At 43.8% G+C, this 12,567-nt stretch overlaps 1 non-coding gene across 1 annotated transcript; it reads left to right on the top strand.

The window, feature by feature from the left end:
* Positions 1-9,851: 9,851 nt before the first annotated feature.
* On the top strand, positions 9,852-9,924 carry trnav-aac (transfer RNA valine (anticodon AAC)). Its single transcript has one exon. It is a non-coding gene; the product is annotated as a tRNA-Val (tRNA).
* The last annotated feature ends 2,643 nt before the right edge of the window (positions 9,925-12,567 follow it).

Genomic DNA, 12,567 nt, shown 5'->3' with positions numbered 1-12,567 from the left:
TTTCCAGCTTTGCTAACTGACAGTAGGACTCTAGCGCCATCGTCGCTGAGGAGGCAAATTACACCCCTTCTCCTCATATGGTTACCCAACGTTCCAATTTGTCACGCGATAGGTCTTAATAATCGACTAAAAACATGCCAGAAACGTCAAGACATTAATATTGGCCATTAAACATTTCAAAGTATATCCAAAAACAGTAAGCATGCCCTGCCCAAAAGAATTAATGCAAAAACGACAGTGAAAACAAAACCAACCTCTCGTGAAATACTTAACTACTATAAGCTACTGAAACTACTGAAAACATAAAAAAAAATTAAAAAAAATACATAATTGTAAACAAATGTAGTTTGGTTATAATACTTAAGTATAATAATCTTAAGGAAATGTATGGTCACGAGTAGGCCCCGTGTTTCTCAATTTGCTTTACCTGTTGATGTGAAGTGACATCATATCCAATTTAGCTTCCTTAAAATCTTCTGACTGGTCACTCGTAGGAGGTTGACAAATTACAGGAGTCTGTCTTCTGTATTAACATTTTCTTTCAGTCGTTGATGGCAAAAATGCAATTTTATCATCTAATTTGTTAAGATAACCTAACTTGACCACTCGTTTTCCAAAGTGATGTTCAGGTCACCTGGGACATCTCAGTGTTCTTACGTAAAGGCTAAATAAGTGTTGCTGTTGGAAAATGACTTCATCATAAAACGCTAAAAAATATATACTTTTGGTGATTACTAATTGTTGATTAATTCATATTAAAATGTGCACGTGCACATAATGTCAGAGAGCACTGAAGACTTTATCAATCATTCAGAAAGAGAAGTTACAAATTGTGAGGAAATTAGAACGTCTCACATTCACTTACGAAAACGAGAAACTGTATTTGCTCGGAGATAGTGAAGTCTAACTCTGGCAAGCGGATTCAACATTTAAACTGTTAAGGACGTAATATAATGTCAATGTTCAATAGATCATGGAACCTTCAATCGTCCTTGCGTGTTCGTTTTCTTTGTCCAAAGAGAGAGGAAAAAACAAGACACCAACGTGCTGAGTCTCAGGGTGCATTCAATCAACTGCCCACGAGAGTGCAGGTTCAGTGAATGACACACCTTGTTTATTTGAGCTAACTCCTTTTATACACGTCAGAAGGTTTCGTTATGACTGTTCAGCAGAAGGTTTTGATATATGTTTAGCAGAAGGTACCTCTGGCCTTGGATGTTTTCAGAAAAGGGAGTCATCCTAAGAACATCATTCTTCAGTAATCTATCTTGGGTGCTATAAAGAAAAGGGAGTCATTCAAAGAACATCATTCTTCAGTAATCTACCTTGGGTGCAATAAAAAAGAAAAGGGAGTCATCCTAAGATGTGGGCACCCCTCTGGCCTTGGATGGTTTGGAAATGGAACTTAATTGTTAAAGAAAGGAACATAGCTTCATGAGTACAAATAGAACAATCCAACAATTCCTCTGTTTACATAGTGGAACTATGTAACATACCCTAAGCAGTACTACTCTATGTGGAAGGCTATTAAGAGGATATATAAACAACGTAGTCATGAGCTAAGCATTCTTCATAAGGCAGTACTACTCTTGAGACAGGCCAAAAACCTCCCCATATATTGATTTGAGGAGGGAAAAAGACAAGTCCCGTAACATGCTAAGAGAAAAGACACTGTATATTCTTAATCAATAATTCATCCATCTGGACACGACGTCGTCTTGTGTGAGCAGAACTTCAGGAGTAGGAGCTCCTTCGGAGGTCATCAACATCTGTGATTCCGGCTGGTTCATATTCTTTTCCACCACTCCCGTGAACATAAGGTGTTTCCATTTTCCAAACCACGCCGTAGCTCAATCTTCCAGGGGGTTGGAAACGCCTGTTGAATCTGCCATTTCAGCAGCCAAAGTTTGTAATCCATGTAGGGCTCTCGTTACTTTTCCATCCAGGGCTGTCTTGTTGGGAATAAAAGTACAACATTGTGGACCAAACATTGCACAAACACCATTCTTTTCGGCAAGGATCATGTCAAGGGCCATGCGGTTTTGAATTGCCATTAGGGAAGTGGGGGCCAATTGTTCAGCTAAGCTTTCAATGGCATCACTGGTTTAGTTTACTGCTCTTTGCAAATGATAATAAACAAAGTTGATCCTATCCACATTCTTGTTTGGAGTTACTGGGAACAATGCAGAGATGATGGGCATATTTTCAAATCCTGCTGCAATTTGATCAATCAGTTTGTATTCATTTGGAACTCCTCTGGGCACTCCAATGCCATCGATGTATGTGGTTCTGTCCTCTGACCAATTATCGCTGATTGATCTCTTTGACCTCACATTAGTTTCTGTTTTTGGTCTCGTTATTTGATCCTTGGCGAAAATTACAGTGGTTGACGCCACATAGGAAATCATTATACATGTCCCTTTCCATTTGTCAGGTAATGCAGCTCTTACTACATTAATTTCACACATATTTGCCAAATCACCTAAAGACCTTTTGCTCAATAACGTAATATTTCCCCATGTAGTGACATCTATTATATTATGACAAAATGGAAATACCCCCACATATTTAGTTTTGTTCTGGTTAATTCTGTCATGCTTTAAACAAGTGTAATTTCCTTCTGCATAATGGGGCACTGCACTTTTAGGTAATTTTGGCCACATATTCTCATACTTGGCGCATCGAGGGCTAACGTTATGGTTTATTTTGTATATTTCAATCATGCAATTTAGTGAATCAATATCCATAATTGGTCCTGGAGCTGAACATACAGTGGGTCGTGCGGCTGCACACATTATACAATCCCCAAAATTGCCAAGTCGGGCCGTTTCTTGTAAGTAGGCTATCCACATGTTTTGTTGTGTGTATCCTGTGGCTAAAGCTAAAATTTGACTTGATGTAATTTTGTCTGTGTTGAAAATTTCCACTATGCAAGGTGGGTTGTTAAGTATTTTTACGACAGGAGGGTTTGCGACAGCCTCGGAACTTGATTGGTTGTTAGCGGTTTGTTCTTCCTCAAATACATTGACGTGGATAAGACCACGTGGTTCTCTTCCAGAAACATCCGCTCCTATCACTAAATATGAATGTTGTGTTTATCCAATTACCTGACCATTGATGCTTAGCATAATAGGGTTTTGTGTTGAATCATAATTTCTTTGGAATTTTATTTTATCCATTATTGCATTATGTTTTTTCTGGCCCTTAATGCCTTTGTCCACCATTTTTTGTGGGGTCCACCTGCCGGTAAAATGGGAGGTTTGTCCCAATGTCTGACACTATGTGTGACGATATGGCAAATTCTGCGCGCATCGGGTCTGTACCGTCTGATCGAAACATAAGTAGATGTATGTTCCTCTATACGAATTGTTATAGCTTCCACAGTTAATCACTTCGCATAAGTCAAAAACATAAGCATTGTTTGTTCCTTTCTTTGTGATTAATTGTAATTTGCGCCTAGAATTTCTAGGCGCAGCCGAGGAGTAGAGGGGGGTCCGGTTTGGTGGCCTCAGTATTGCATCTCTGCTTTTTGCAGATTATGTGGTTCTGTTGGCTTCATCAAACCGTGACCTCCAACTCTCACTGGAGCAGTTCGCAGCCAAGTGTGAAGCGGCTGGGATGAGAATCAGCAACTCCAAATCTGAGACCATGGTCCGCAGTCGGAAAAGTATCTTGGGGTCTTATTCACGAGTGAGGGAAGAATGGAACGGGAAATCGACAGGCGGATCGGTGCAGCGTCTGCAGTGATGCGGACTTTGTATCGATCCGTTGTGGTAAAGAAGGAGCTAAGCCGAAAGGCGAAGCTCTCGATTTACCGGTCGATCTACGTTCCTACCCTCACCTATGGTCACGAGCTGTGGGTCGTGACCGAAAGAACGAGATCCCGGATACAAGCGGCCGAAATGAGTTTCCTCCACAGGGTGTCTGGGCTCTCCCTTAGAGATAGGGTGAGAAGTTCGGTCATCCGGGAGGATCTCAGAGTAGAGCCAGATGAGGTGGCTGGGGCATCTGATTCGGATGCCTGGTGAGGTGTTCCGGGCACGTCCCACCGGGAGGAGACCCCGGGGACGACCCATGACACGCTGGAGAGACGACATCCTTCGGCTGGCCTGGGAACGCCTCGGGATCCCCCCGGAAGAGATGGATGAAGTGGCTGGGGAAAGGGAAGTCTGGGCATCCCTGCTAAAGCTACTGCCCCCGCGACCCGACCCCAGATAAGCGGTAGAAAATGAATGGATGGATGGATAATTATAATTTGGAATGGTGTTCCACATTTGCTTTGTTCCCTTTCTCCTGCTACATGAATTGTTGGTCTACTAAATTCCCCCTGTTTGCCGAATGCAACTTGAAGCAATAAATGCAACACTAATGAAACAATCGAAGTGGTTTGGCAAAACGACATTGTGACCTGTGGAACCAGGTAGTCCCTTTTCCTTCAAGTTGGTAGGCGTGTGAAGTCCTCGCAGTCACGGTGAACGGTCCCGTCCACCTTGGTTCAGGCCACTTCCTCTTCATCACTCGAAGCCAAACAGATGCAGGTGGATTATCGCCGTCCGACTGGATGCCTGCAAAGCTGGACAGAACACCTCTTAATAGATCAAAGTAAGACAGTCGTGACAAGGAAGAAGGTGACTCAAAGGTTGAGCCAGAACCTGGACCAGTAAAAGAAAAAGGAAAAACATGTTATATTTCGAACTGGCTGAGTTTTATTGTACTATTTACAGATGCTCTGATGGAAATGAGCACAATTGGGAGAGCTCTCAACCATGACATATTTGACTGTGCACAGCACTTAGCCAATTTTTGTTTTAACGTTGCATTCATATGTTCAACAACTCATTTCGTTCACGACTCGTTCAATTACAGCCAATCCAGCCACTCGTTCCCCATTGTTTTTCCTATAACAACAGCCATCCGTAAACAACTTTCTCCCTCCCTTCAACGGTTCTGACAATAAATCTGAACGACATGCTTTGTCTTTTCTAGCCTTCTCCTCACACCAATGCATTCCTACAGTTACACCGTCGGCCATGTTAGTATTGACAGGTGTAAACTGAATATGCGGTTGTTCTAACAATGATAAATTTTCATTTTTTGCTTGTTTGAAAAGGTAAATAGTCGTGAGTTGATGAAAGCGGTTGTGGAGTGTGTGGTGTGTACGCAGAGCGGGTGCATTAGCACCACATGTGCGCAGATTTCGATAAGGGCAACAGCTGCTGCTGCATACCTCTCGCAGTCAGATGCACATGCTACAATTGGTTCTAACAAAACACTCGTTGGTACAATACAGCAGCGGCAGTATGAGTTTTGTTCGAGATGTCCAAGTGAAACGGTAGTTTATAGTTAAGAAGTGCCAAAGCAATGGCTTGACTTAATTCTTGTTTAATTTGTATGAAGAGTTCTTTCTCATCATGTGTCCAATTGAGTTTAGCCGACAGATTTCTTAATCCTTCTCGTTTAAGTGCCAATGAAATGTGAGGCGCAGAAAATGGCATTTTAAACAAAGGCAATAAATCCGATGTCAGGTGAACAACTGCCCCAACACCCTCTCGTCTCACCACTATTCTATCAGTTTGTAAAATACCATGAGTATTCTGGAGGGTCAGGGGGTGGCAGGAATGGCCCCAAGGACACAATCCACATCTTCCACTCCGCAAATGCCTGCAGCACGCTGATATTTATTTGACACGTGTCGAGCAGTCCCCAATAGATGTCAACAACATGAGTCACAGCTTTTTGTTGGACACATGCCAGCACATGTGTACGCAGGTCTCCTTTGGCCGGCAGCATGGGTCCATCTGGAAACACAATGTCAAGTCCGTGTACTACACGTGCAATGGCAGCATTATATTTTTGTAAAATGTCTCTTTGGCACATTTCCCCTGCCTCGTCCTGTTGTTTCACCGTGTCCTCTGGGCAGCAGGTCGAGACAACAGTTGGCAGTGTGTCCCTCTTGTCCACAGGCGTAACAACTGTAGTTACTCTGTGCTTCAGCAGGGCCTCGACAGACACGTGCCAACGTGTCCAGTTTTTCCACATGCAAAAAATCTTATTGTCATGAACGGAACAGAGAATAGGACCCAAAAATGCTCGACAGGAGCAGGTGTGTGTGAAACAGGGGGGAAGACAAAACCCGGAACACACACCCATGACAGTTTTCTCTCCTGTGTGTATTTTCATGTGTCGTTTCAAATTGCTCTGAAAAGCAAATATTTTCCCATACCGAGAACATTTCCATAGTTTATTTTCAGTGTGACATGTCAGATCACCTTCACTCTGTCCATCATCATCATCAGTGTGAGGAGGGTGTGACGTCATGTCGTCACTATCTGATAGTGGAGCTCAGAGTCCATTTGCTTGTGATCCTCCACAGTGGTCTCCATCAGCTTCTGTTGTCATGTGCTGACTTGAGCTGTGCTAACTTGAGCTTGGAGGCTCCGCCACTCTGCTCTCTTTACTTTGACCTTCATTTTCACTCTTCAATGGGACACCAGTCGAAGGAAACTTGGTGATGTCCTCCTCCACTTCATGTTTGATGTGAGTGTACTCTTCCTCATCCTCTTTTTTAATGGGAGTGGGCTCCAATTTCTCTTCTTCTTTGATGCGGTGGACCTCTTCATCCTCCACTTCCTCTTTAACGTGAAGGGGCTCTACCTCCTGCCCCGCAGAACGAAGATCTTCACTGATGTCTGCAAGACACAAGAAGACAAACACACATGGTTTGGTCACATCAATTGTCATGTTTGACTTAAATGTTGTGTCATATGGTTTATATTTATATTTAAGTTTATTCGGACAGTCAGTTGAGTTAAGGTTTATTGGATATAATAAAAATAGGCAATAGTCATTCTTTCTCATCGCCAGTTCCTTGTACCTTGTCGTCGCATTCCAGCATTCCTTGTTTCCACGTCAAAGACTCACAGTAAGACTAGACCCTGTTCCGATTATCGACCTCGCCAAAGGTAGAGGTTGCAAAGGCCAAACAAGAGTCATATGATGACATATATGCCAGGTTGGACACAAAAGAAAGAGAAAATGATGTCTACAGGTTGGCCAGACAGAGGGATAGAGATGGGAAGGATGTGCAGCAGGTTAGGGTGATTAAGGATAGAGATGGAATTGTCTTGACTGGTGCCAGTAGTGTGCTGGATAGATGGAAAGAATACTTTGAGGAGTTGATGAATGAGGAAAATGAGAGGGAAGGAAGAGTAGAGGAGGCAACTGTGGTGGACCAGGAAGTGGCAATGATGAGTAAGGGGGAAGTTAGAAAGGCATTCAAGAGGATGAAAAACGGAAAGACAATTGGTCCTGATGACATTCCTGTGGAGGTATGGAAGCATCTAGGAGAGGTGGCTGTGGAGTTTTTGACCAGCTTGTTTAATAATTCTAGCGGGTGAGAAGATGCCTGAGGAATGGAGGTAGAGTGTGCTGGTGCTCAGTTTTAGAACAAGGGTGATGTGCAGGATGAAAAATTCTGATGCTTATATAAAAACGAATAACAGGCGCGTCAAGATCAGAATTCACCGTCATCCCGTATCGGTTAATTAGCAACAGAAAGCTCTGCGATTCCTCATTAAGTCTAACATACTTTGATAATTGTCAGATTTACTTTTCGACAGAAATGTTTGTTTTGCATTTCAGCAATGAGACAGAAATAACATTATACTCTCTTCTCTCTGGTGCATCATTGAACAGTATGCAAACTTATATATTTTTGGGGTATTTAATTACCTTTTGAAACTTAAATTTAGAAGTGATGGGTCAATTTTTTTAATTTCCTAAGGAACTCCTAAAGAATGTGTTGAACACAGGCATGTTTTGCCACTCAATCCGAGTGGCACCTCAATGAGGGGCCGTGTTCCAGTGGGAATGTGACATACCCTCGATACTAACGAGGAGTCCCTTGTACTGCATTCACCTAGTGTCTACCACGTCAATTCACCTGAACGCATCAGCAATGCCAGCTAACGAGGCGGTTTGCTGGTCCTGCTAACGGATAACACGAGAGCAACAGTTTCAGTCATGTAGTGGTTGTTATGTTCACCAAACAGGCGTAAGGTCCCTGTTTGGAAACGAGTCTGATGGGCTTTTTTGTTTTCCCACAAAGAAGAGCCCCACGAAAAGCTAAAGACCAGTTGAAGTTAACTCCCCGTCAGTGAATCGGACCCCTGTCTTCCACGTGACAGGCGGATATACTGTGCACTACACTACCTCGGAGTCTTTTGACCTACTTTCACTGAGTGTATGCACCTGAATGCATGGCAATGCCAGCGAGCCGTTTTGCTGGTCCTGCTGACGGACAACACGAGAGCAACAGTTTCAGTCGTGTAGTGGTTGTTATGTTTGCCAAACACGTGTAAGGAAGACTGGAGGTGGAGGAGAATACAAGAAAGTCAGTACAAATGCGGGTAGCCAAGTAATGAATCGAACACAAGAGAACGAATCACAAGAGTACCACGGACGATACTACTGGTGCTGGATTCCTGGATCTGGAAGGCTTACTGTATCTGCAGGCAGTGATTAGTGCTGATTGAGAACAGGTGCGTGGGCGAGGAGGTGATGCTTGCTGGAGAGTTAGAGAGGGAAAAGGGAGGCATAAAGTGCCACCCAAGTTCCAAAAAGGAACTGCAGGGCACAGATCATGACAGTCCCCCCCCCGAAAGGGATGCGTGACACCGTGAAAGCAGGATGTCTGTTGATTATGTGGGGTGGAGGGGGTAAGGCCGGAGGGCTAAGGGTGCTGGTGGTGACAGGCTTGAGCAGAGACACATGAAATGTCGGGTGGATTTTGAGAGAATGAGGGAGCTTCAACTGAACAGAGGTGGGATTTAAGACTTTAGTGATCGGAAAAGGACCAATGAAGCGTGGCGTGAGCTTCCGTGATTCGGTCTGGAGAGAAAGGTCACGGGAGGAGAGCCAAACCATCTGACCCACCTTGTATACAGGCGTAGGGGAGCGACGAAGATCCGCCAACCGCTTGTTTCTTTCGGCTGACCGAGCCCTGACGTCCTTCCAAATGTAGTTAGAGTTGTGGGCCCACTGAAGTACTTAAGAGCATGTGAAATTGGGGACGAAAAGCCAGTCTGGAAGTCCAGTCTTGGGATCCGGTTGGGTCTGCACAAATACTGTAGTTACACATTTAACAGCTGAATGAGGTGCAAACACTCAAATGATCCTCACATCAGAGCACATTTTCCATTTGGAGCTGTGTTGGGTTATTCACGTGGTTTTAGCGCATTGGTCCCCATTACTAATCAAAATGACAGAAAATACTTTGAGAGATAGGTTCCACTAACCCAAGCCGTGATCGTATAGTGGTTAGTACTCTGCGTTGTGGCCGCAACAAGTCCGGTTCAAATCCGGGTCACGGCAAGAGCGAACCCCTGCAGTTGCTTTTTGCGCCGTGCTGCTGGGACAGTAAAAATCCTCCACAGGGACTTGCAGAGGGCTCAAACCTTTCTGGGGCTCGTGGCGGAATGGATAACACATCTGACTATAGATCAGAAGATTTGAGTATCAACTCCTGGCTAACTCGTGTACAGCTTTGCATATGGTGTTAAACCCAATTCAGAGTGCTGCATTGCATATGGTCACTTTGTTTGTTTCCTTTCTTCAAATCACAAATGGCCAGAGGAATTTCATTGATGTAGAAATAAGAAGAAAAGATGGTTGGCTCGATAACTGCTCAAAACACTTGGTCCCCTCAAAAGAATTCTGACTTCAGTAATGCTTAAATAAATTCCATTATGACTTATCATTTGTAAATATTCAATTCTGCTTGTGAGTTGGTTACTTGGTGGGATGGTCTGTCAATTAATCCATGTCCGCTTTTGGGCACAACAGCCACCACAGTTTCCATAGTGTAGTGGTTATCACGTTCGCCTAACACGCGAAAGGTCCCCGGTTCGAGACCGGGTGGAAACAGCTTTTCTTGCTTGTCAGGCAGCTGTTGTACGTGGTGTGCTGGTGATGTTCTGCAGTAAAAGTTACCATAGCTTAGTTGTGTGCATGTGCCAAGCCAGCCAAGGTGATCAGAGAGGCAGGCAGGAGAGTACTTGGTGTATCTTCTGGCAGGAAAGGAGAGAAGGAGACTTGGTGGTGGAACCTCACAGTACAGGAAAAAGGTTAGCTAAGAAGAAGTGGGACACTGAGAGGACCGAGGAGAGGCGAAAGGAATATATTGAGATGCGACACAGGGCAAAGGTAGAGGTGGTAAAGGCCAAACAAGAGGCATATGATGACATATATGGCAGGTTGGACACTAAAGAAGGAGAAAATGATCTATACAGGCTGGCCAGACAGAGGGATAGAGATGGAAAAGACGTGCAGCAGGTTAGGGTGGTTAAGGATAGAGATGGAAATATGTTGACTGGTGCCAGCAGTGTGCTAGCTAGATGGAAAGAATACTTCGAGGAGTTGATGAATGAGGAAAATGAGAGCAAAGGGAGAGTAGAAGAGGCAAGTGTGGTGGACCAGGAAGTGGCAATGATTAGTAAGGGGGAAGTTAGAAAGGCATTAATGAGGATGAAAAATGGAAAGGCAGTTGGTCCTGATGACATTCCTGTGGAGGTATGGAAGCATCTAGGAGAATTGGTTATGGAGTTTTTGACCAGCTTGTTCAACAGAATTCTAGCGCGTGAGAAGATGCCTGAGGAATGGAGGAAAAGTGTGCTGGTGCCCATTTTTAAGAACAAGGGTGATGTGCAGAGCTGTGGGAACTATAGAGGAATAAAGTTGAAGAGCCTGACAATGAATTTATGGGAAAGAGTAGTGGAGGCTAGACTCAGGACAGAAGTCAGTATTTGCGATCAACAGTATGGTTTCATGCCTTGAAAGAGTACCACAGATGCATTATTTGCCTTGAGGATGTTGATGGAAAACTACAGAGAGGGTCAGAAGGAACTACATTGTGTCTTTGTTGATCTAGAGAAAGCGTGTGACAGAGTACCCAGAGAGGAACTGTGGTACTGCATGCGGAAGTCTGCAGTGGCAGAGAAGTATGTTAGAATAATACAGGACATGTACGAGGGCAGCAGAACAGCAGTGAGGTGTGCTGTAGGTGTGACAGACGAATTTAAGGCGGAGGTGGGACTGCATCAGGGATCAGCCCTGAGCCCCTTCCTGTTTGCAGTGGTGTTTGATAGGCTGACAGATGAGGTTAGACTGGAATCCCCGTGGACCATGAGGTTTGCAGATGACATTGTGATCTGCAGTGAAATCAGGGAGCGGGTGGAGGAACAGTTAGAAATGGAGGCATGCACTGGAAAGCAGAGGAATGAAGATTAGCCAAAGTAAAACAGAATATATGTGCATGAATGAGAGGGGTGGTGGGGGAAGAGTGAGGCTACAGGGAGAAGAGATAGCAAGGGTGGAGGACTTTAAATACTTTGGGTCAACCATCCAGACCAATGGTGATTGTGGTCAGGAAGTGAAGAAACGGGTCCAAGCAGGTTGGAACGGGTGGAGGAAGGTGTCAGGTGTGTTATGTGACAGAAGAGTCTCTGCTTGGATGAAGGGCAAAGTTTATAAAACAGTGGTGAGGCTAGCCATGATGTACGGATTAGAGACAGTGGCACTGACGAGACAACAGGAAGCAGAGTTGGAGGTGGCGGAAATGAAGATGTTGAGGTTCGCTCTCGGAGTGACCAGTTTGGATAAAATTAGAAATGAGCTCATCAGAGGGACAGCAAAGTTTTGATGTTTTGGAGACAAAGTTAGAGAGAGCAGACTTGGATGGTTTGGACACGTCCAGAGGAGAAATAGTCAGTATATTGGTAGAAGGTTGATGAGGATGGAGCTGCCAGGCAAGAGAGCTCGAGGAAGAGAGAAGGTTGATGGATGTCGTGAGGGAAGAAATGATGGCAGTTGGTGTTCGAGAGGAGGATGCAGGAGATAGGCTTACATGGAAAAGGATGACGCGCTGTGGCGACCCCTAACGGGACAAGCCGAAAGGTAAAGAAGAAGAAGAAGTTCTCTCGGCTTCATTGCAACTCATAGCCTTTCTGTTAGGCCTAAAGTGATTGCACATTGCCCATTTAGCTCTGTAAATATATTTTTAAATTTGCTTTCCCAAAATGTATTGAAGCCACACGTATTATAACTCAACTGATTTGGAGTAAACTGAGAAGCAAAACTTATGCATTTGTTAAAATATTTAACCTTTAGACATCTTTAAAATTCCAGTTTGAAACTGAGAAACAGCGCAAATAAGTACAATTGTCTGCTACTTCACAGGTTACATTGACAGTAATAAAATAAATATGAAAGAGGTCAGTAGAAAGTCATACAAATCAAATATTAAAAATAAATTTTACAATTACACAAACCGTACAAGTGCACAAAAATAAATAATTACAAAATTAAACTACATAAAAAATACAAGTCGCCATATTAATATCTACTGAACTGACAAACGGCAACTTCATGTAAAAAATTCAAGAAACATTTAACTTTTTTCTGTTGGTAGCACACAACAGGAGCAGACTGTTCTTCGGTACAAGTGCTCTGTTGAAGAGTTTACGCCCATAATAATCTTTTGCACGACCTCAAAGGTGTCACGGAGGTCAC

This window comes from Phyllopteryx taeniolatus, unplaced genomic scaffold (assembly GCF_024500385.1).
Source record: "Phyllopteryx taeniolatus isolate TA_2022b unplaced genomic scaffold, UOR_Ptae_1.2 contig_44, whole genome shotgun sequence".
NCBI classification, from domain to species: Eukaryota; Metazoa; Chordata; class Actinopteri; order Syngnathiformes; family Syngnathidae; genus Phyllopteryx; species Phyllopteryx taeniolatus.
The sequence above is the reverse complement of the archived record's forward strand: the minus strand, read 5'-3'. Positions and strand labels throughout refer to the sequence as shown.